Consider the following 21,238-nt stretch of genomic DNA (forward strand, 5'->3'; position numbering starts at 1 on the left):
TAGTGTGATCCGTTTAAAATGTACAGTTCAGAGTTCAACCCAAATACAGAAGCAAGTAGTTATTAGAAATGAAGATGAGCTATTATGGTGTCCTTGCTAGTATACGTTTGTACTTACAGGCTCAAAGCATGTTTGAAGGTTTTTAAATGTGTCTTGTATTACCCAGAAGACAGACAACTCTTCCCCTCCCCTCCCCCACCCCACCACTCCAATTCCTTTGGAAGCATTCCGAGGACTTGTGCTTGTAAAACTTCTCCCTGAGCTTATCCTATGAACTGATAGAAATACTGAAAACAATGAACTGGGGAAGATTATGTGGAAAAGGTACTTGAGGCTGGGAAGTCACCTTAGACTATGACATAAAAGGAGTAAAATGCGCAATAAGCATGAAATTAGTGAAAATTGTTCTTCTTCCTTCATATTATGCCTAAGACCAATGCTTTCCTCATAAAACATGACATATGGTTGTTTGCAGAGATTTCTGGATATTGATAGAAACTTTGTCTTTAGCTTGCTTTACCTAACCCTCACTCTGCTGCCTGACCTGCAAAATTCCTCCAGCATTTTGTGTGTGTTGCTCTTCTGAACATTATTAAACCTTCCTGAATTACAATTGACCCCAAGTACAAAAGTACATTTTCATGTTTGTATGCATGATTCAAATGCACCAACTTTCTGCTGTGAGGTGCTGTTTTTAAAAAAAACTTTTCTGTAAATAGCATACAAAATAATAGATTGTGAATTTTGGAAAACATAAATCACTTTTCATGTCCTAAGAAAAGGATAATTTACTTGGTGATAATCCATTCTAGCATATGGCTATTTTGCAGTTTCATTGTGAACCAATCAATAGTGCTTGTCATATATAGTAGCGACAAAGCCAAAGATGGGGATAAATGCAAGATCGGCAAAGGAGGATTCTTTTTAAGGAAAAATCTATGAGTATAAATTAGTGAAAAATAGGAATACAACTAGATTATTTTTAATTTACATGAAAGGAAGAGATGAATGCTATCTCCCTGAAGAATAGTTAGGGGGTACAAAGAAATAGGAGTGGAGTTGCCGATAGTTTTCTTTCTTTTCAAATATTATTATTATTATTATTATTATTATTAAAAAAATAACACAGGTACATTGAAGTAACAACACTTAGTTTTCATCAGTCCTTCTGGTGTAAGATACTACAAACATACCATTAATTCTGACTAATGCTGGGAATCAATTAAATGCCATAATTATTAGTAGATAATTGGAAAAGGCTTAAGGATGAAAACACCCCTGGCTTACCTAGTAGGATCATTAAAGAAACGATAACTGAGATCGTGGCTGTATTAGTAATTATTTCCCAAAACTCCGGAGATTGTGGAGCAGTGCCTGTAGGTTGGTAAATAGCCCATGTGGTACCGTAACTCAAAAGGAGAGGAGGGTGTAAAGAGAGGGCAACTATAATCCAATTAGCTTTGCATCTGTTATGGAAAAATGTTAGAAGCAATTGTTATCAAAGTAATAGCAGCACTTTTGCAAAAATTTCCATCTAATCAGTCAGTATGTTTGCATAAAGGTGAAATAGTGCCTCATATTTCACTCAAGCTTTTTTTGAGCAAGCTGGCACCGGAATACAGCTTGTCAACAAACATCCTACAATACCTAGAGTACCCATAAAGGAAACCACACCATTGCAAGCTGCCAATAGTTTATGAACATAAATGATGATAAGATTACATTATCTGTCCTAAAAGGGTCCACATCTGTGACTCCTGAAGTGACTCAGTATGGCTCTGTAATTAAAAGTTTTCTACTTGCATTCTACATTCTACACTTCTGTTACCATAAATAGTCCTTGTTTACTTAATAAATTTCCAAGTATATGTGATAAAAATATCAGAATCTGAAAATCTAATAGAGCATATTCAGATGATTCATGCCCTTCTGTCACTGACTATCTCAGCTCACATCTAAATTCCTGGTAGGGTTTCCCTGTTGAAATTCATTGGATAAATAACCCAACTCCCCCACCTCTTTGTTTATTTGGGCCAGCAAAGTAAAAAAGACTGGACAATAGAGTTCCTATTTAATGATGTCAGATTTTGTTCTGATAGATACAATTCAATGCCACTCATCAAATACATCATTGATATTATCATTAGCTTTGCATCTGCAAAAGAATGCACAATAGGTATCAATAATTGCATTGTTATTTATTGAGCGTATAGGCAATTAATTCAGTTATCCTTTGATAGTGTTCCTTAACTACCATATGTCATGTGTTGTTATGACTCCCAATTAAAACAGGAACAACACAAAAATGTCACTCTGTAATTTATGACCCTTGCAAAGCTGTCTCATTATATCATCCAAGCTTCTGACTGCTTTAGTGAAAACCATTTCAGTCAGTAAACATGACCAAGGTCCTTCATCTGGTGAAATGATGCCTCTGCATAGAGTGCATGGTGTATGTTTCATGATTAACACCTATTTCCACAATAATCCAAATTGAACGAACTATTTAATTTCTTCAAATTGTTTTGAATAAAATCCTGTCCATCTATCAGTGATCACTTGTCTGCAGAGACTCTAATTTCCAGGTAACTTCCAACATCTGTAATGTCGATTAATTCAAATTGATCTTGGAAAGGAAAAAAACATTGTAAAATAGATCAGTTTTTCACAAAATATGATAACTTTGAAGTTCAGTTCCTGCACCATTTGTTATTTTTCCTTAGAGAACTGATAAACAATGGAATACTTTAAAACGTGGTATTAAAGTGACAAATCTGCAATGACTGCTAGTAAAATCAAGTTCAACTTTATCGACATTCAACCGTATACATGTATACCGCAAAACGAAACAACGTTCCTCTGACCAAGGTGCATAACTCAGTCCATATAACTCAAACACAAAGTATTATTACTACAAATCAATTAACAAATATTAAACTATATTCCAGAAGATTGACACTCAACATAAGGTGCATTTACTACACAGGTCAAACAGTAATAAGTATAATGCTACTGACATTTGTAATGAGACCTAGGTGGTGGCAGGAGTTCAGCAGTCTCATGGCCTAGGGGAAGAAGGTGTTTCCTATCCTAACACTCTTTGTCCTAATGCTATGGTAACTTCTGCCTGATGAGAGGGAGACAAAGAGAGAGGACAGATGGGAGAGCTTCTTGACAATGCTAAGGGCCTGTGTATACAGTGCTCCTGATAAATAACTCTAATGGGTGGAAGAAAGACCGATTATCCTGTTTTTTCTTCTTTTTCGGTGGCTCACGCATGAGGAGTGTGAGTGTCGGTGTCAAAATCCTACAAAGGTCAGGTAAAAGGAATAGATTCAGGTAAGGCTGAATGGCAGGTAAGCCATTTCCTGGCTGCACAGGCACAGGAACGGTGTCAGAGGCCTAAACTAGGCTGCAGATAAAAGGAAGGTAGGCTCCAGCAGAGTGTGCCAGTGATAGAATGAGAAGGTTTTTGGCTTAACAGGCTTCGGCGTGAATAGCAAAGGCACAGTTAAGACGAGGCAAACCTTTTTTTTAATACAGAGTAGTCAGCGTGGAATGCTCCTCCTGTCAGATGTGGGAATTCAGGGTACATGATAGTTTCCCTGATAATGACATCTGTGGGAAGTGCTCCCAACTTCAGTGCCTGACTGACTGGGTTGAGGAGTTGGAGCTGGAGTTGAATGTTCTCAAGATCATCTGGGAGGCTGAAGATATGATGGATAAGACTTTTGAAGAGGTGGTCACATCCAGAGTACAGGCTTTGGACAGGAGATGGGTGGCCATCAAGAGAAGTAAGGGAATTAAGAAGTCAGTGCAGGGTTCCCATGTGGCCATTCCCCTCAGCAACAAGTATACTGCTTTGAATACTGCTGTGGGGTGACCCATCAGAGCCAGGCTCGTGGAACTGTGGCTGGCTCTGAGGCTCAACAGGCAAGGGTAAAGTCAGACAGTGTGGTGGTTATAGGAGACAGAAAGTAAATTCTATGGCCACAAAATAGACACCAGGATGGTGCCTCCTGAGTGCTAGGGTCCAGGATGTATCAGAGTGGCTGCAGGATATTCTTAAGGGGGACGGTGAACAGCGGTGCACATTGGCACCAATAACATATGGAGAAAAGGGAAAGAGGTCTGACATAGTGAATATATAGTTAGGAAAGAGACTGGAGAAGGACCTTCAAGCTATTAGTCTCCAGATTATTCCCGGTGCCAAGGGCTAGTGCAGGTAGGAATGGGTGATAGCATGGGTAAATGAGTGGTTCCAGGGATAGTGCGGGGAACAGCATTTCAAGTTCTTGGATCATGGGAACCTTTTCTGGGGAAGGGGTGACCTGTACAGGAGGAATGGGTTGCAATTTAACTGGAGGGGAACCAATATCCTGGCCAGGAGGTTTGCTAATGCTACTTGGGAGAGTTTAAACAGGTTTGAGCAGGGGCTGAAAATTGGAGCACCAGGTCAATACGGGAAGGATTGGAGCAGAAGGTAGATGTTAGGAAAAGTAGTGAAAGGCAAAAATTGAAATAATAGGTATGATGGGTCAGACAGTTTGAAGTGTGTACATTTTAATGCTAGGAATATAATGGGTAAGGGTGATGAACTTAGAACATGGATCGGTACTCATAAATAACAAAGTTGTGGCCATTACTGAAACTTGGTTGAGAGAGGGTCAGGGGTGGGTTGTTAATGTGCCAGGTTTTTGAAGTTTTAGAAAAGAAAGAAAAGGAGGTACGGGGGGGGGGGGGGGGGTTGGAGTTGCACTACTAATCAAGCGCTGATGGGGTTGTACTACAGACACACCCCTCCCCAACAGCCACATAAAAGGGTTGTTGTCATGGGGGATTTCTACTTTACTGATATAAACTAGGACCTTCTTAGTGCAAGGGGTTTGAATAGGGCAGAATACGTTAAGTGTATCCAAGAAGGTTTCTTTAATCAATATGTGGATAGTCCAACAAGAGGAGGGGCGATATAGCTCAGATGCAGATATGGGCAGAGAAATGGCAGATAGAGTTTAAGCTGATGCTCCTAACTTTCCCCATGGAGAAGCCATTTATGTGTAGTGATGAATGGTCAGTCTGCGACCTCCGAATGTCCACAATCATCTCTTTGGGTTTTGGCCTGAAAGGTTGACTGCACTTTTTTCCATAGGTGCTGCCTGGCCTGCTGAATTCCTCCAGCATTTTGTGTGTATTGCTCAGATTTCCAGCATCTGCAGATTTTCTCTTGTTCGTTATCTCTTTAGACCTGTCCACATTGATCATTCTGGATTTCCATGAGCCAGTCAACAGGGATTGGAGGTGGAGATGGTAAGTAGCTTTTAATTCCTTGGCGCTATCATATCAGAGGATCCTTTCTATGACTAGCACCTAAGTGCCATCACAAATAGGCACAGCAGCACCTCTACTTTCTTAGAAGTTTGCACAGGTTCCTCATGCCATCTAAAACTTCGACAAACTTCTGTAGATATACAGTTGAGAGTGCCCTTACTGGTTGTGCTATGGCCCGGTGTAGAAACACCAGTGCCCAGGAACAGAAAGTGGTGGATGCAGCCCAGTTCATCCCTCCCTACCACCGAGCACATTTACATGGAGTGCTGCCGTGAGCAACCATCATCAAAGACTCCAACTATCTAGGTCATGCTCTCTTCTCACTACTACCATCGGTCCCACACCACCAGGTTCACAAGCAGTTATTAGGCTCCTGAACTGGTGTGGATAACCTCAGTCACCATAACTCTGAACTGATTCTACAACCTACTGACTAACTTTCATGGACTCCACAACTCCTTTATTTTTGGCTTATTTGCACAGTTTTTCTCCTTCTGCACAGTGGTTGTTTGCCAGTCTTTGTTCATCATAGTTTTTCATAAATTCTATTGTAATTCTTCATTTTTCTGTAAATGCCTGTGAGCAAATTAATTTCAAGGTAGTATAGTAAATTTTATTTTGACTTGGGGGGGTGTTGAAATTAAGCGTTCATGAAATGACTTTGATGAATCATCTTTTGCTTTTTCCAACTCTTACACAGATCAAGAATAAAATCTAATGTAATTGCAATAAAATTATCAACCTGAATTCACAGGAAAATGCTGCTGAGTCTGCCAAATTGTAGGTATAGTAATGTGCAAAAATCTTAGGCGCATAAGAGAGGGGAATCATAATTGGGAAAAGAACAGAGAGGGGAGGAAAGGGAATCACCAGAGAGAAATTCTGTAATGATCAATAAACTATTTGTTTGGAATCAAATTACCTTGCTTTGCGTCACCCACCCCCCCCCCCCCCCGCCCCAGCACACCTTCTCTGCCACCTGCCCTATACCTTTCCCATGGTGTTCCACCCTTGCCATTCCAACATCCTTTGCTCCAGCCAAATTTACAAACTCACTCTACTCCACGTTGACAAATACAGTACTAAGCACACCCAATACATTTGGAGGAGACTGTACCCGGTGACCCCAACGTTTACTCTTAGATGTGAGCGTCCAGAGTTCTGGTAAACCTTAGTTTAAAAAAATGGTCAAAGTTTCTTGCAGAGAAATTTAAGCATGTGAAAATATTCCACAGACTAATCTGTAGAAGCCCAATGTATCCAGGTGAGCAGCAGTGCAAATCCAAATGGTTTTTCTTTGCTGAAATTACACGCAAACTGAAAGGACATGGTCAAGTGCCACTGGTTATGGATTTTCTTTAAACACAGGGAACTGGTTATATAGAGGGTGAAATTTATAGGGAACATAAGGCAGTTTATGGTAAATAGACTACAATTACACATTCAGAATTCTGGTGGAACACAGCAGGCCAGGCAGCATCGTTAGGAGAAGCACTGTCGACGTTTTGGGCCGGGACCCAAAGGTGTTCAGCATCCCTGAAATTTAATACAGTGGGAAGGAAAGTACAAAGGCTAACCATGCTAAAACTCCGCTCTCCGATTATACATTGACTTTATAAATGTGTAGTTTTTTTGTCTTCTGGCTAGCTGCTGAAGTGGTAAATAAGTTGCATAAATAAAATTTCTCATATACTATATTTTTACTGCATACATTACTGTCATATGCAATTAGATTTGAGACAGCTAACACTATGCATTTCACTGTATGTTTCAATGAGACAACATTATTTGTCTAGCATTTTGTAATGTGCGACTTTGCAAGAATAAAAACTCAAATAATATGGTTTAATTGATTATAATTATGAATAATAACAGGGAGATGAACAATTTCAGAATTCACTGGAGGTATTAAATTGTTCAAGTATATAGCAATCAAATATTGTTGTTAATGGGGGCATTAAAGAAGGAACTGAACTTTCATACATCTGGGAAATTGATTTATATTTGCCATATGTACCAAGGTACGATAAAAATAATTGTGTTCTGTTTTGTCCATATAGACCAATTCAGTATAACGGTGTATTGAGGTCGTACCAAGTATTGGGCACAGAATAAAGCCACAGTACAGAGAAAGTGCAATGCAATTAGTCAGTAAGGTGCAAGGTTACAAGAAGGTAGATTGTGAGGCCAAGAATCCATCTTATCCTACTAGGAAAACATTCAATAATCTTATAACAGTGGGACTGCAGTGGGCAGAACAATTGCCATATTAAGCTGCTTGTATCCAGATAAGATACTTTATATAGTACATTGATGAACATTAGTGAAGGCCACAGGGTACATGCCAGACTTCTTTAGCCTCCTGAGGAATTAAAGGCATTGAAGAGCTTTCTCGGCCAAGGCATCAACATGGTTGAACCATGGCAGGCTATTAGTGACATTCACTCCAAGGAACTGGAAACTCGCAATCCTCTCAAACTCGACACTGTTGCTGTAACAGGGGCATGTGTACTGACCCTTTCTTGTAGTCAGTGACTAGCTGTTTTCTTTTGCTGACATTGAGGGGAAGATTGTCGTCAAGACACCATGTCACCAGGTTTCCTGCACTCCAACTCAACATTATCTGAGACTGGCCCACTACGACGGTATTTTCTCCAAGCTTATAGATACTGTTAGAGCAGAATCTGTCCATACCATCATGAGCATACAGGGAGTGGGGTTGAGGGCTGAGGACTCACCCTTGTGGGAGTGATTGCCAGCATTGAGAATAATTGAATGACAATTAGGTTTAAAAGCTTTTGCTTGATGTGCAGTGGAAAAATCATTGCATTCCACTGGATCTAAGAAAGGTAGGGAAGGACAAAGTTACTAACGATGATTATGAGTAAACTGAAAACCAGTTGCAATGATGAGTTAGCTGGACTTATATAAAGGTTAATAGGAAAATGTACAATTCAGATGTGAGACCTCATTTGGAGATACTGGCATCAGGCTTCATGACATAGATGGAAGGGATCAGAAAATACGATGCTGCCATGGATGAGGGAGCTCAGTTATGAAGATGCAGCATGATAGGAAAGTTAAGACTGGTCTCTTCGGAAGAGGATTAGATTTATTTGACACATGCACATCAAAACATTGAAACATACAGTGAAATGCATTGTTTGCATCAATGACCAACATGGCCTGAGGATACGTTGGAGGCAGCCTGCAAGTGGTGACATGCGTCTGCCAACACAGCACGGCCACAACTTGCTAACCCTAACCCGTATGTCTTTGGAATGAGGGAGGTAACCAGAGCACCCAGAGGAAACCCACGCAGTCACAGGAAGAACATAAAAACTCCTTACGGACAGTGATAGGAATCACTGGTGCTGTAAAATGTTACACTAAATGCTACACTATCGTGTCACCATGAAAAGAATGCGAAGTGATTTGCAAGATGACAAGAGCTATTGATGGTATAGATAAAATAAAGGGAGTTGGAGAGGTGACTGAGAAGAAGCAGAAGAGTGGGGTCAAATTAATTGATCTTTGATAAAAAACTGATACAGGTATGTAAATGTATAAGAATCCTGGGACTGCAAAACTCTTTCCCCCACCTCCAAAAAACTAAACTGACTTCCCCAATTACTCCCTTTTCTCTTTTGAAAGGCTGTATATTCTGACAAGAACCAACAAGCCACTTGAAGAAGTGACCCTACAGCCAGACCAATTATGTTATATTTAAACGATGTCTCTAATATGAGAAACACAGCAAACAAAATAAATTGACAATGACAGTAAATCAAGAGATAAAATGAGATGGGTCAAAAATAAACACACATTCCCATTGCTCAAAACACTTAAATCTAAATTATTTTCAACTTAAGTCATGGCTCTATTGGAGAAAACACAGCCATCAAAATTTGAAAATTGCAAGTTGAAGCAAGCACGATGATCATATCTCTTCAAAATAGTGCAATGGGTACTGGGGAAGCTTATGTCCACTTGTGCAACTGTAAAGAGTCTTGATTTAGTTGGTTAGCTGAACATTGGTAGTTCCAGCATTACCACACGGGTACATCAGCCTGGGTGTTTGAGATGAAATCTCTGGAGTAAGTTTTGACACCTCAGATGTCTGACTCTGAGTTAACACTGCTGCTATATCAATACTAAAACCATATGCTGAACTCAAAATACACACTTTAATATATTAAAGGTAAGAGAGCAAAGTTGGAAATTTTTCAGAACTAAATTTCAAAGATCAGATCGTCAGGAGCTGAAGGCAGATCAGTGAACAAACAGAAAATAAAATGCTGGAGATAGCCAGGAGCCAATGCAGCGCCTGTAAAGCAGGAAACTGAGTTCATGTTTCAGGTCAGGTTATTCAGATCTAGACAAAGTTGGCGAGTAAGCATATTTCAGAAACAAGAGCAAAGAAACAAATGGCAATCTAGGGATCAGTGAAATCTGAAAATGCACAAGGCAGCAGAATCGGAGTATATGACTCTGCAAAGGTTGTGGAGAGCATCAAGAAATCAATTTCAGTACAGTACAAGAAAAATAATCTGCTGGAAGTGGATAAAAGTCACAGCTGTTAAAGTTTGTACAAGAAAATGTATTTATTGCAAAATATAAAAGTTGCTGAACTTCAAAACGTTAAATTTTGCAGATGAAATTTTATTTTCTTTTGAAGGTATTAAGTTTCTGTCCTCTGCATCAGGATAAATGTAGCCATTAGAAGCTTCCTGTTCTCATTATCTTACAGAAAGTGTAAATGCACTGTCAGCTGGAAGACTATCAAAGCCATTTTTTTAACAGGCTGCCAGCAGTTGATTCAGGATCTAGTGTCCACCTGCATCTCATGCTACTTTTGGCCATGTGCTACATAGGTAGAACTCACACAAACCACCCAGTACCAACATGCAGTCAATTAATGTGGGACCTCACAAAACCATGTAATCTTCCAGCACAATAGAGGTCCTTTTTCTGTCATGCTGATGTCAGAATCATTGCAAATTAGTTTTGACTATACTTCTATCTACTTTAATCCAACAACTTTGTTGACACTCTTATCCACATTATGTTATTGTCCATTTAGCCTTGACTTTGCTCTTCTATGTATCTAAAAGCTACTAAAAACTCCAATGCCAAAGTATAAACACAGGCCAACCCCCTTTATCATTCTACTTCCTGATTGCTGTTGTTTTCTGGATAAACAACTCCTTAATTTAGAAATCCTTAAAATTATTTTAAAATCCCTCTCATTCCCTGCCATCCTATCAGTGACCATCTCTTTAAAAACAAGATAGTTGTGTTATTCCAGAGATTTTTAATCACCCCATCTTTAGCTGCCACGTCCTCATATGTCATCTTATTAAGCTGTAGAATATAGGACATAGACAGTCAAAATGCTTCTCCACCTCTTTATAAGTCTAACATCCAACTTTGATCAAACATTTAACTGCATGTTCTAATATTCTCTTATAAAGCTTGGTGCCAAATTGTGTTAGATCATGATCAAGAAGCTGACTGAAAGCTTGGCTACAATAAAGGCATAATATAAAGGTGTGTGAACTGTAAGTTTACCTGAAAGAACTGAGCAAATTTTGTCATATCTTTGAGACATGATTGTACCAACTACTGCTGCCCTGTTAAATGGTCTACTTCTGTTATTTGCTTTTCTAGGCAGCAACATTTACAAGGCTTCTGACACTGCAAAATTTACACATTGTCATTATTGTTATATATCGAATTGTCTTTGAAAAGGTGCATCCAGGAAGGTTTCTTAAATCAACATATATAGTCCAATAAGAGGAGGGACCGTACTGGACTGGGAATTGGGAAATGAGTCCATTCAGTGGGAAAGCAGTTTCTGATGCTGGTTTCAGATGGCGCTGATGAATCTCAGCAACTTCTGGCTGGTTGCCAATGAAACAAGGAAAACAACTAAATACTTTGTTAATCATTCTTTTTCTGGTAAATGATCATCACAAGCAATAGTCTGCAACTTCCCTTTGAACTTGGAGGCAATTCAAAGTGACAAAACTGAGCCGAGGCAAGGCAGCAGGCCCATCACAGAGAACAAGGAAAACCCGAGCTTTGATCAATTTAAGAGCCGGGTCAGATACAGGCTGAATTGAGGTGGCGGGGGTCTAGGCCCCAGAGTGCTTCGAAGTGGCTGAACCTGATGTTTGGATGATGATTTAAGCACCAGGCTGAATCAGAAATGTCAGGCTGAATCAAGATGGCAGAGTCCATGCCCCAGGGTCTATCAAAGCTACTGAACCAATGCTTGGATGACGATTTAAGCACCAGACCAGATTGAAAATGTCAGGGTAACGGGGCCTGAGCCAAAGAATGGGTGGTTCAGCTTAATACCCTGCGATGTTTATTCTGCTCTGTGCTGAACTGAGGGTCTGGGGACTTATTGTGGACAATAGTTTAGAACACTATTTGCTTACATTTATTGTTTGCATGATCTTTTCTCTGCACATTGGGTCTTGACGGTTGTTTTTAAAAATGGGTTCATTGGGGTTCAAGATCATCCGATTGTATAGCTTTGCTAATATGCAGGCCAAGCTGATATGACGGTAGTTATCTGTCTTCGTGAGAGATCCAGACTTGGGGACAGGGATAATGTTTGAGAGCGACCACTGTTCTGGTTTGTTGCCTTTCATTAGTGCCATATTACATATGTCCAGCAAGATGTTGTCCAGGTCACAGTTCTTAAGGACATCTGGTGGTATCCCATCTGGTCCAGCACTCCTGCCCTGTTTGAGTGCATATTTGGCCTTCAGTTCCTCAATGCTGTCATCGATGTCGACTTGCGTAAGTCTCATGGGTATGTCCTCTTCTTCTTCCGTGATTGTTGGAGGGCTTCCCAGCAGGTTCTTGAAGTGGGTAAACCATGTCTGGACAGGTCCTCTGCTGTTTTACCACTTATTTTACCTGATGGGGACTTATGTCTGCTGACCTCGTTGACGAGGCGCCATGCTTCTCTGTGCTGTTTGCCTTCATTAGCAGCCTCTACCCCTCTAATCCTCTCAGCTAGTTCCTCTTGCTTCAGTCAGTCGTAGGTGGCAAAGAGATTCTTCTTTGCTGTCTTGAACTTGTCTCTTAGCTCTTCTGTTTCGCTCCTTCTAAGTTCAGCATGAGAAGCATTAACCACACTTCTTGCTGCGACGATGTCAGGATGTTTCGAGATCCGGCTCTTTATGATTCGCTTCACAGTAGGCAGACCCTTTTTTGCATCTGTGTGCGCGTCTATGAGCCGTTGATAGAGGTCGGTGGCAGTCTCTTCTTCCTCCCACTCCAGTGGGCCGAAGTGATTTCTCACTTCCACGGTGTGCTGGGCTTGAAGAATAGGTTGTGAGGAGAATGCCTTCCAGTCTATCTTCTCCTTGGGACCTGTGGCTCTGGGCTGCCGCAGGCTCAGTCTCACTGGCATTGACACTACTCTGTGGTCAGACCTGACCGAACTGAAGGTGCTGTAGTCTTCTGCGTTGATCACACAATTATGCCATTTTGTTGTTACGAGGATCTTGAACAGGATTTCCACCGTCATTGACCGCTAAGATTCAATCAGAATGTTTTTTGGCAGAAGCACACAACAGTAACGCAAATACTTGCTCTCCGTAGAATCATCGAGGAAGTCAAGAAGAACACCTACCAGTTGTGCTTACTTACATCGATTTTTGCAAAGCTTTTGACTCCATTCACCGAGGTAAAATGCTAAAGATCCTGAAAACTTATGGAGTGCCAGACCATCTACTGAGAGCAAGAGAGTCCAGCTATACCGAGACCATGGTGAAAGTTGTATCCCCAGATGGAGAAACAGCAGTGTTCGAGCTCCTAGCTGGTGTGCTGCAAGGAGACACTCTGGCACCCTACGTCTTTATAATTGTCCTTGATTACGCTCTACGTCAAGCTACCAAAATCATGACAAGCTTGGTTTTTTACCAATAAACCAAGACGAACCACAAGGGTCAGAGCAGTTCCGCTCACAGATCTCGATTTTGCTGATGACGTAGTTCTGCTCTCTGACCAGACTGAGGAAGCACAGCAGCTACTGACAAAAGTGGAAATTGAGTGCAATAAAGTTGGACTTCACCTAAACGCTCAAAAAGACAGAGTACATGGCGTTCAACTGTGATGAAGGTACTCTCAAGACCATTAAGAATGATACCATTAAGAAAGTCTTAGACTTCAAGTACCTTGGGTCAAGAATGATGAGTTCAGAGAAGGACATAAAGATACAGAAGGCGCTGGCGCAGAGGGCTATGAACGACATGAAGGAAATCTGGAGGTCGAACCTGACCGGAGGGCTCAAAAAGAGGATCTTCATAGCAGTCATAGAGTTGATTCTCATGTATGGATGCGAGATGTGGACACTCACCAAGACCATGAGAAAGTGGTTTTTATACATGAATGCTCCGGATGGCTCTTGATGTAAGTTGGCAACAGTACATGACGAACGTTGAGCTCCATGACAATCTGCCGAAGCTCACTACTAAAATCGAGGCAAGAAGACTGCATTGTCTATGCCACCCTGCCAGCCTAGTCATCACATGGGAGCCCAAGCATGGGAGGATGAACCCTGGGTGCCCTCCCAAGACTACGGTCAACACGCTCCTAGAAGACAGCGGCGTGGCTAATGTAGATAAACTGAACACACTGATGAGGGAGAAGGAGGAGTGAAGAGTCCATCATTGTGTCTGATGCTGGCCCCCTAGGCCTGAGTTGACGTAGCAGTAGTTCTTTGGGGTTTCTTTGCTTTGTGGCTGCCTGTTAGGAGACGAATCTGAAGGTCGTATAATGTATACATACCTTGATAATGAATGTACTTTGAACTTCTGAGCTTCGAAGTTTGAGTTAGGGAATAGTGATTCTAAATTTTTAAATAGCTATAGATAAGGATAAGTGTGGATCTTGTGGGATACAATTTAATTGGAGCAGGGCAAATTAAGAGTGTATTCAGCAAGAACTAAGGAGAGTTAATTGGTTATAGCTTTTGAGCAAGTCCAGAGCGAACATGTACAGGGGGTTGAAAGGCCACGTGCGCAGATAATAGGACAGGTATGTTCCAGTAAGAAGGGAGGACAAGGATGGCAAGGGAACTTTGGAAATAATGAGAGGTGAGGATTTAGTCAAATTAAGTTTGAGGAACAGAAAATCAGAGCCCTTCAGGATTTTCAAGAAACCTAAAAAAGAACTCAAGGAGGGAATTAGGAAAGTCATGAAGGGCCATGAATAGCCCCTGGCAAGTACTATTAAAAAGAATCCCTGGATATTCTATTCGTACATCAAGAACAAAAAGATAACTATGTAGTGGATAGGAACACTTAAGGGTAAAGGAGGAACATGTGCTTAGAGGTGGAAATGAAAAATTAGATATTTAGGAGGTGAGGTCCAAAATGACTTATTTGCATCAACATTTACCAAGGATATGGAGGCATGGGAGATCAGTGTGGAGTGTGCTGATTCGCTCAGGCATTTCCAGATAGAGGAGGTAGTGTTAGGTTTCTTAATGAACAAATCGCCTGGAAAAATGCATAATACTCCAGCTGAAGACTAATTAATGAACTATTAAGGGTCAACCTGACCTGCTTGCTTCTATAATCAGTTTCCATGATAATTTAAACTGTTCTATAGAATTTCCTGTTTACAATACCGTTTTCAAAATCTTTGTGAATAACCAACTCCAAATGCTTCTTAAACTAAAGATTATTAAGACAATTGTTATTTCACCATGTTGTTTCCGTTAAATTGAATCAGTTCTCAGTTACTCATAATTACTTGCATCTGTCATGTACAGTGGTGTTAGAAAGTTTGTGAACCCTTGAGGATTTTCTCTATTTCTGTATGACTAAAAATGTGATCAGATCTTCATGTGTCCTAAAACTAGATAAAGACAATCCAATTAAAAAATAATTAAAAAATTATACTTGTTCATTTATTTATTAAGAAAAATGATCAAATATTACATGTATTTGTTGGAAAAAGTATGTGAACCTTTGCTCTCAGTAACTGATGTGACCCACTTGTACAGCACTAACTTCAACTAAACATTTCCGGTAACTGGTGATCAGTCTTGCACATCAGCTTAGAGGAATTTTAGACCACTCCTCCATATAAAACAGTTTCCGTTACCGCAATAATTCTGGGATACCTTGCATGAACAACCCTTTTCAGGTTAGTCCACAGCATCTCAATTGGGTTAAGATCTGGATTTTGACTAGGCCATTTCAAAACACAAATTTTCTTCTTTTTAAACCATTCTGTTGTTGATTTAATCCTGTGTTTCAGATCATTGTCTTGTTGCATCATCCAACTTTGATTAAGCTTCAGGTGATGGATTGCTACCCTGGGATTCTCCTGTAAAATGTCTTGATGCAATTTAGAATTTATTATTCCCTCAATGATTGCAAGCTGTCTAGGCCCTAAGGCAGCAAAGTAGCCCTAAACCATGATGCTCCGCCCACCATGCTTCATAGTTGGGATGAGGTTTTGGTGTTGGTGTACAGAGCTCTTTTCCCTCCAAACATGGCAGTGTGTCCATTTCTGACAAAAAGTTCAACTTTTGTCTCATCTGTCCACAGAATATTGTCCCAAAAGTGTTGTGGAACATCAATGTGGTTTTTGCAAACTTGAGACCTGCAGCAATATTTTTTTCCAGAGAGCAGTGCTTTCCACTATGGTGTCCTTCCATGAACACCATTTTTGTTCAGTGTTTTTCTTATAGTGGACACATGAATAGAGACTTTAGCAAATTCTAGAGATTTCTGCAGGTCTTTTGCTGTTATGCTTGGGTTCTTTTCCCCCTCCTTCAGCAATGCACGTTGTGCTCTTGGTGTGAACTTTGTATGGCACCCACTCCTAGGGAGAGTAGCAACAGTACTGAGTTTCCTCCATTTGCAGACAATTTCTCTTACTGTGGACTGATGAACACTCAGGTCTTTTGAAATGCTTTTTAGCCTTTTCCAGCTTGATGCACCTCTACAATTCTTCTTCTATGGTCCTCTGAAAGATCGAGGCATGGTGCATATAAACAGATCTTTCTTGAGAAGAACAGGCTCTGTCAGTAACCTGACTTAGTGTGTCCTTTTTAAAGGGCAGGGCACTCCTACATCCCACACCTCCAATCTCATCTCATTGATTGGAACACCTGACTCCAAATAGCTTTTGTAGAATGCATTACCCCTGAGGTTCAAATACTTTTTTGAACCTAGACTGTGATTGTTTATATGGCGTACTCAGTAAGGATGAGAAGAAGTACAATTGTTTGTGTGTTATTGGCTTAAGCAGATGGTGTTTGTCTATTATTGTGACTTAGATGAAGATCAGTCCACATTTTATGAGTAATTAATGCAGAAAACCAGGTAATTGGAAAGGATTTACAAACTTTTCATGTGACTGTATATAGCATTTTGACTGTCTATTTCTATCCTCCTTATCTGCCACATCCTGTTCACCAGTTACCAATTTTTTGGAACTTGCAGTCAGTAGGAAACAACAAGTTCATTATTTTTCAGAGCCATCCAAAAATGTCTTCAATGCCAGCCATTCAAGTCATTAGGAAAGAACAATATATGCTTCAATAGATTGACAGCCTGGGTGAAAGGGATAAGCAGCAGCTTTAATAATTAAACAGTCAGAGGAAAGAATCAATACAATGTGGTTAATGTTAACACAGAAAGGATCAAGGAGGAGCAACATAATCTGCTGGAGAAAACTCAGTGGGTCAAGCAGTGAGATAAATAAACTGTTTTGGATTGAAACCCTGCATCAGGACTAAGCGGGAGAGGTGAGATGGTCAGCACGGAGAGAGGAAGAGGAGTGGCAAGAAAAGATCCTGAGGTGATTCATGGACTAGAGAGGGGTGTAAGGTAACAGGCGGGTAGTGTCAAGTCCTGCAGGTGGTGAACAGGGAGGAGTTGGCAGGGGAATGACAGAGAAAATAAGTAAGAAAAAAACACTAGATAGACCATGTGCGGGGAGGGGAGAGTGAAGATGGGAGGCAGCTGCTCGAGACTAAGTGGGATAAACGTGCTTTCAGAATTGAACTTGGTGAGAATAAGAACAAGTAGCAAAAGAAAGGAGAGGTGAAAAATGGTTGGAACCAGCTTGGGGGTGGGGTTCCCCATTGAGTTTGATAGAGCTCTTAAAGATACTGGAGTCAAGGGATATGGGGAGAAGGCAGGAACAGGGTACTGACTGTGGATGATCAACCATGATCATAGTGAATGGCGGTGCTGGCTCGAAGGGCTCAATGGCTTATTCCTGCACCTATTGTCTATTGTTCTATCCCTTAACCCACTGAATTTCTCCAGCAGATTGTATGCTGGTCTAGTTCCCAGCATCTGCAGTCTCTTGTGCCTCCAGGTATTAATTTGGATATTTACCTAAATATAAAAATGTATACAAAGAGGGCTTGAAGGAAGAAAAGGAGAAAAAGGGAGAAAGAGGACAGAGAGTGAAATAAAATTGGTGGATATCTACTGAATATCTAGTGGTTATCAGTTAAGATATTTCACATGGTGTACAGTAGTTCCCAAATTTTTTTGGTTATTGCCCCTTGTCTCTCAGATCACACCCCTAGCATTCCCCTCTTTCTTTCTGGCCATTACATAAAGCTATAAATAATTTTGATCTATGACGCACAGTGAAAAAATAGGAACTGCAAATTCAAAGCAGTGGCAAATAATTGCTAAAATTATTCAAATCTATTAGAAGCTATAAATACAATTATTTCTTTATTTAATTATAATAAAAACAATTTTCATCTACAAATTTTGAGTGAACATTAGTAGTCCAACTATTCACTACTTTGCTTTTTCACCTTTCAAGGAGATGGGTGGTCTTGGTGCAGTGATATCAGCTTCTCAACATCAGGCTGAATGTTACTCAGGGGTCTCCGATCCCCATGTTCAGTCATTTGCAGTCTGTTTCATTGCTTTGAAAGAAGTTGGGTGACTGTATTAATCCATGTTCCACTAAATATGATGTCAGAAATGGATTAAAGCACATCTTGACCTTTTTCCATAGCACAGGATAGCATTCAGAGATTTCCTTCTGCAACAACAAATCTTAATATGATATTTTGAACTTTGGCTTCAGCTCAGAGTTATTTTGTAGTGAGATTAGTTCTTCCTCCATCTTTCCTGTTAATTCTTCACAATAAGTGTTCAGGAATGGATTTATTACCAAGCTGGAATTTGGATCGAAAGAAGATTTGAAATCTCTTTCACATGTATTTAATGCAGGTTACCCAGGTGGGCACAGCTAATTTGAAGATCATCATCTGTCATTCTTTCTTTCTCTTCCACCTTTGAGAGGCTTGGAAACTGGAAAAGTTTGCGGCGGTTAATAAGGTAAACTTGCACAGAAATTTGGAGATACTGATTTGAATTTAATAAGATTCACATAATTTCCTTGCAACTGGAGACTAATTTCATTAAACTTTGTGAATAATTCTGACAAATAAGCAAAGTCACAGTTAATATTCATGAACTGATTACTGAAAGAAGCATACAAGTCTTCAAAGAAATTTATCACAGTTTCAAAAACTGCATAAAGGCATCTCAGACACTTTCCTTTTGACAGCCACCTGACTTCTATGTGTAACAGCAAGCATTCAAACTGTTCATCAACCTCAATAAAAAGATTTCCAAATAGTCAAGATCTGAGACCATGGGGTCTGATTTTATTTATTGCTGTGATAACAGAATCTTATGATTTGTTCAGCTGATTACTTAGGATTTTTGCTACAAGATATTGCCTGTGAATAACACAGTGAATGGTAAATATGTTAGGTACTACTTTTTTCAAGAAAGTAATAACCCCAAAATGGCATCCTGTCATTGAAGGTGCCCTATCTGTTGCACAAGCAAGAATGTTGGTGAACAGAATGTTCTTCTCTTTGAAAAATCACTCAACAGCCTGAAATATTGATTCCCTCTTTTCTAGTCCCGTGGCAAATAACAACTCTTGAATCATGCTTTCTATCTTTTATGAAGTGATAATAAATCAAGAAGGAAAGATTTTTTGCAGTTGACTTATCCAGCTGCAGCACAAATTCTGTTGTTCTAAGTATGATGCACAATGTGTCTTCCACATTCTCAGACATTTCATATATTTGTCTTTGAACAGAGTTGTCGCTGAGTGGAATCACTTTCGTTATTTGATCTGGAAACAAGCAAAACCATTCTCAGAATCTTCCTTACTGCTGGAAGAATCAGTTCTTCTTCGATTGTATGGGGCTTTCCAGATTTTACAATGAGCAATGAAATGTTGTATGAAGCACATAAACCATCACTGTTTTGTTGTGAAGCACTGGCAAACATGTTTTGAAGTGTTTTCCATTCTGAAAGGTTCATGAAGTGACTGAAAACAAACCAAGTTCTTGTTCGTTTATCAGAGTGTATTCTTATCAAATGTTCAAACAGCCTGGACAATTTAATTGTCTCATTTGAAAAAATGTTTTCAGACAACAGGTACATAGGCTGCTGTCGATTTCCTGGTGCTGGTACAAATCCTATTTTAGATACTCCACATTATATTGTCAAACACTTGTTTTTCGTTTGATCTGTTTCTGCCACTTTTGTTATGGATTAACAACCACAGTCAATCACCTATTGTTTAAGTTCAATCTCAAGCGCTGTGATCAATAAAGGGGAAAGTTATGACATCATAATAGTTCAGGCCAAATTTGAGTCTGCCCGAAGGTACATAAAGTGGGGCAGCAATACCTTAGTTGGGCTATGGCTAGAGAAATTCTGTCAAGGCCATTTGAAAGGGCAGATTCTGAACTTTACCCCATTGAATACAATACCCTAATTCACAGGAACTGTGTCACTACATGATTAGAGTATGGAAATCATACTAGCTAACGTTGTACTACAGTAGTGAATGGCAATAATGCGTGGACTGGTCTAGAAATTACACAATTTCTTCAGTCCAGATTTCTCATGATATGTCAAATACAGAAATGTCATATTGACTTTCAGCAACTATAATGTGCTTTGAGCAAAGCCTCAGAGAATGGCGAGTTACCAAGAGATGAGATGATTACATGATCATTGTAATCAATGATGAGATCAACTGCTTATAATATGTAATTCATTTCTTAATTTAAGCCTGTAATCCCTTGCTACTGAGCACCCTCCCCAACTGTCCCCTTTGTTGTTTTATCACCACCTTAGCAACTTCCACTGCCCCAAGAGGGGTGATACTGCCCACTTTTCCGAACCATTGGTGTACATCATTCCCAGTGTTTCTTCATTTGAGTTGGTCAGATGCTGATTATGATCCTCTATACATTTGAAAAATTCTTCACCTTGAAAGGCAGGTATTAAAGGCAATGGAGTTGGGGTCTCAGGGCGCCTGGATGAAATGGGATCTTTCTAAGTGCAAGATCACTTGGGCAGAGCTTTGGAGACTAGAGCCCTTCCACATTTCTTTCCTCCTGCGGTCCGTGTATGAGGCCGTCACAGTTGCACACATGGGGACTGACAGAGGGCCCTAACGGCGAGCTTTGTAGTCAGTGGGGTTCAGTGGCACACAAACTGTCAGGATGCAAAACAGCTTTAACACAAGGACAGTATAGCTGGCAACACGACAAGGTCCTGCTGTCCCTTGCTGACACACTGGAGCAGGAGAGGTGTAAAAAGAGACCAGCTGGCAGACAGGCAAACAGGGCAGTCATTTTTATCAAGGAGAGGGCTACGCCTGTCATATCAAAGAGGCATAAATTTAATCTTCTGCAAACTGCCAAATCCTGGGAGACAAAGGTCATTGTGGGGAGGAAGCTGCAGTTCCGGGAGGTGGTGCAAACCTTCCTTCAACCAGATATCGTACCGTGGTCCACCGAAGACAAGAAAATCATCCTGGTGGAGCTCACAGCACCAGGGGAGGAAGGATGTGAGGA

General features: G+C 40.3%; 1 protein-coding gene and 1 long non-coding RNA gene across 13 annotated transcripts in view; one reads left to right on the plus strand and one right to left on the minus strand.

Annotated features, from left to right (window-relative positions):
- LOC140725132 (alpha-(1,6)-fucosyltransferase) overlaps window positions 1–21,238 on the minus strand; it is an 839,166-nt gene that overhangs the window by 264,389 nt on the left and 553,539 nt on the right. The gene's annotated exons all lie outside the window — the stretch shown is intronic.
- On the plus strand, window positions 17,098–20,017 carry LOC140725134 (uncharacterized). Its single transcript, XR_012098274.1, has 3 exons — window positions 17,098–17,169; window positions 18,576–18,683; window positions 19,462–20,017. It is a non-coding gene; the product is annotated as an uncharacterized lncRNA (long non-coding RNA).

This window comes from Hemitrygon akajei, chromosome 3 (assembly GCF_048418815.1).
Source record: "Hemitrygon akajei chromosome 3, sHemAka1.3, whole genome shotgun sequence".
Taxonomy (NCBI): domain Eukaryota; kingdom Metazoa; phylum Chordata; class Chondrichthyes; order Myliobatiformes; family Dasyatidae; genus Hemitrygon; species Hemitrygon akajei.